Here is a 4,683-nt window from a genome sequence, read left to right on the forward strand (position 1 = left end):
CAGACAGTGCAGTTAGATTAAGAATTTAAGCTTTCAGCCGGTATAAGACATTTATTTTTACATAAATGTTTAAAATCCATAATATTTATCATTATTTATTTGAATTGCTCGACCTCCAGTTTCACCGGAGGTTGTCCTGCTAGCGGGACCCCTCCTCTTGACAATTCTCAGAGAAGAAAACGTTATTTATTATTTGATATAAAGGATTGTTGGACAGGACTTTCTTTTAACCATCTTATGAGAGACTCTCCAAAGTAAAAAAAATCCAGGCATTTACGCTGAAAATATATATAAATGCAACATGCAACAATTTCAAAGATTTTACAGAGTTACAGTTCATACGCGGAAATCAGTCAATTGAAATAAATTCATTAGGCCCTAATCTATGGATTTCACATGACTGGGAATACAGACATGCATCTGTTGGTCACAGATACCTTAAAAAAAGGTAGGGTAGTGGATCAGAAAACCAGTCAATATCTGATGTGACCAGCATTTGCCTCATGCAGCGCGAAACATCTCCTTTGCATAAAGTTGATCAGGCTTTTGATTGTGGCCTGTGGAATGTTGTCCCACTCCTCTTCAATGGCTGTGTGACATTGCTGGATATTGATGAGATCTTGAACACGCTGTCGTACACGTCATTCCAGAGTATTTCAAACATGCTCAATGGGTGACCTGTCTGGTGTGTATGCAGGTCATGGAAAAACGAGTGCATTTTCAGCTTCCGGGAATTGTGTACAGATTCTTGCTACATGGGGCCGTGCATCATCTTGCTGAAACATGAGGCGATGGTGGCGGATGAATGGCACAGCAATGAGCCTCAGGATTTCGACATGGTATCTCTGTGCATTCAAATTGCCATTGATAAAATGCAATTGTGTTCGTTGTCCGTAATTTATGCCTGCCCATACCATAATCCCACCGCCACCATGGGGCACACTGTTCACAACGTTGACATCAGCAAACTGCTCGCCCACACAACGCCATTCACGCTATCTGCTATCTGCCCGGTATAGTTGAAGCCGGGATTAATCCATGAAGAGCACACTTCTCCAGCATGCCAGTGGCCATCAAAGGTGCGCCTTGGCCCACTGAAGTCGGTTACAATGCCGAACTGGTCAAGAACGCAGATGAGCTTCCCTCAGACGGTTTCTGTCAGTTTGTGCAGAGATGTTTCGGTTGTGCAAACCCACAGTTTCATCAGCTGTCTGGGTGGCTAGACTCAGACGATCCCTCAGGTGAAGAAGCCGGATGTGGAGGTCCTGGGCTGGCGTGGTTACACGTGGTCTGTGGTTGTGAGGCTGGTTGGACATACCGCCAAATTTGTTAAAATGACATCGGAGGCAGCTTATGATAGAGAAATGAACATTCAATTCTCAGGTAACAGCTCTGGTGGACATTCCTGCAGTCAGCATTCCAATTGCACGCTCCCTCAAAACTTGAGGAATCTGTGATATTGTGTTGTGTGACAAAACTGCACATTTTAGAGTGGCCTTTTATTGTCCCCAATACAAGGTGCACCTGTGTAATGATCATGCTGTTTAATCAGCCTTTTGATATGCTACACCTGTCAGGTGGATGAATTATCATGGCAAAGGAAAAAAGCTCACTAACATGTAAACTAATTTGTGCAAAACATTTTAGAGAAATAATGTTTTTGTGCGTATGGAACATTTCTGAGATCTTTTGTTTTAGGTCATGAAACATGGGACAAACACTTACATGTTGTGTTTATATTTTTGTTCAATGTATAAACAGACGATAGACGTACTGTATCAAACACTTTCTCAAAAACTGCTATAAAGATTATACCTTGTTTCCCTGCATTGTCATAGTTTTCCATTATTTCTAGTAGTTGTCTAATCTTGTCCCCAATATGTCTTCCTTTTAAAGAATCCTGTCCAAATGTGATGAATAATGTCCAGAAGGACCTTTTTTATTCTATGAGCAATACATTTTGCCAATATTTTAGCATCCCAACCGATACCGTTTTAGTTTTTTGGGATGAAAATGGAATTGAATGACCTCTAAAAGCACACAGATAAGTGGGTCCGCTGAAAATGTATTGTGCAAGAATAAGTCTGTTATGAATTGTGTTTTTGTTGAGAAACTAGTGTGGTAGATGGGTTAAAAAAAGGGGGGAAAAAGTAGTGTCAGTCAATAAACCCTGGTTAAATTTCCAATATCCCCGCCCTCGTGGAAAGTCTGTCATAGTTACATTGAGGGCTATAAGCTGATGGTCTGATTGTATTGTATTTAGAATTTGATTATTATGAATGTTTTAAAAGAAGTTTGAATCGTCATTATTTGGTCCATATCATCAAGTAGTATATTCAAGCCAATTCACCTTCCTTGAGGATCTATTTTAACAGATTGTGCCTCAAGATTCAAATTGCTTTTGAATAGGATCATAACACCTTTTGAATTTCTTAACCGATGACTGAAATAGATTTTACCATCGCATTCTTTTCCCCAGATATTGAATGAGTTTCCTGAAGACAGCAAATATGTGAATCCTTTAGCCATGTAAAAACTGCTCGTCTTTTCTTATTATCAGCCAAACAATTGGAAATATAGCTAGCTATACTTAATTCACTGATTACCATGATGTGTTACATTTTATTTAAACATGGTCTCTTTTTTGCTTTCTTGAGTAAGGCAGCTCCAAAATGCAGGTGTTTCAGCCTAGCTCGGTGCTTTCTGTGGTGATGTGGCAGTCAGCGTAAAATACAGAGTGTAGGGGTTGGTAATGTTCTCTAGTTGCGCCGTGATTGGCTCAGGGTTCTGTCCCTCATGGGGACACTGCGTCACCGCAAAATCAACGGGGCGAGCTCCAAAATTCAACCCCTTGGTTGTTGCCATAGGTTTACATTAGAAGTGCCCATCCAAGACGGCTCAAGGTCATTGGCCACAGATGAAATGATGTAAAATCACATTACATCTACCCTAGCTTTGATTGCTCAAAATCATACTTTCAAAATCTTAGCTAGCAAGCTAGTCAAGTAATCATCATCATGAATCAAGATGACAATCTACTGGCAAATCCTTTTCAATCCTTGTCATATAAAACGTATCGGTACTCATCGGCCATTGGACATAAAAATAAAAGTTGGAACTCGCAAATTCAACAATGAATGGTTTGGAAGCAATCAGTGCCTAACTGCAAGCATGGCAAAGCGATCACTAGCCTGCTATTCAGTGGAGAGGGTGTGTGGTCCAAGTCTGGGTTTAAGGGTCTCTTTTATAATTTTAAAAGGATAAACATTCAGATGCAACACCATGGGCCAGAAAAGGTTGAATACATTGGCCATGCTGTCAATTCAGCATGACTTCTGCTGCGATCAAAACAACTGGAAACTCGTAACTGGGAAATCTCAGACTTCAGTGAGTTCAAGACAACTGGGAACTTGGAAAAAAATGTACTGGGAAAATACGTTTTTAATTGTCATCCAACTCGAAATTCCAAGTCGGGAATTCTGGCCTCTTTCTAAAGCTCTGACCTAAAGATCACTGAAGTCATGATTCAACCTTATTTTTCCGACTTCCCAGTTGGCTTGAAAGCACCATAAATCCAGAGAATACCAGACTTTGATGACAAAGTTTGATGACAAAATTTGCCCACAAGAAGGCCCGACGCGCCACCTTCCTGTTCAAGTGAGCACAGCACAACAAGGTGAGTTGAAAAATGTATTGTATGCTGCTGCATAAATGATTTAATATGCTAGGGAGATTTGGTTCCACCTCATAACTAAGCCTACTGTTCTAACTTGGTGGTGGACATGTAGGCTATAGCCTGTTTTAGAGAAATGTCATCTTTGAATATTGTAATAGCTTTCATTGTCTGCTTATATGCCCCCTTTATTTATCCTAAGGTTCAGACTTGGTGTACAGAGAGAATACTGTAAGAACGACCCATGTTCTGAACTCTGTCACTGTACATTTCAAAAGTGCTGCGTCCGTCTTAGCTCTCTAGTTAATGTCTTAATTAAAATTACGGATTGGTTCTTATCCGCTCATTGTTCCCTTATGCCATAGTTTGTACATCTTAATTGTCAGTAGAAACTACATTTGTTCAAGCAAGTCAGCCATATCAGCTATGTTTTTTAAAAAGGCAGTAAATGAGGCTGAATGAACTATTTCCCTGACAGACGAGGCTCCGCTGATAGCCATGTGTAACGGTGACAAGGATTCACTTGAAAAGAAAGCTCTACTGTTGGGACAACTTTATGTAGGCCCTAACAGTTTGTGGGCACCTTTTGTCACCGTTATAGTGCAATTCATGTATTGTTTAGTGTTATGTTGTGTTGTGTAGTGCCTTTGCTGGCAGGCATCCCCCCCAAAATTGGGGAGTTTGCCCCACCAGTATTTACATGCTAAAATCACCACTGAACACACTACATGATGTTTTCCACAAATGTCATGTTCGTATAACGTTATGATATTCATAGGATGTTCAGGACATCCAGTTGATAATGGAGGCACTTTTCATGTAATGTAAAAGATAGAGAATGTGAAAATAAGATAGAACGGGAGGAAAGAGACCGAGGAGGGACAAGAAGGGAAGAACAGGAAGAAAGGGTAGAGAAGAGAGAGCAGAGAGGACACACACCACACACAACACACACCACACACCACACCACACACACACACACACACACACACACTACCACACCACACACA

This window comes from Salvelinus sp. IW2-2015, linkage group LG4q.1:29, assembly GCF_002910315.2.
Source record: "Salvelinus sp. IW2-2015 linkage group LG4q.1:29, ASM291031v2, whole genome shotgun sequence".
In the NCBI taxonomy this organism is placed as follows: Eukaryota; Metazoa; Chordata; class Actinopteri; order Salmoniformes; family Salmonidae; genus Salvelinus; species Salvelinus sp. IW2-2015.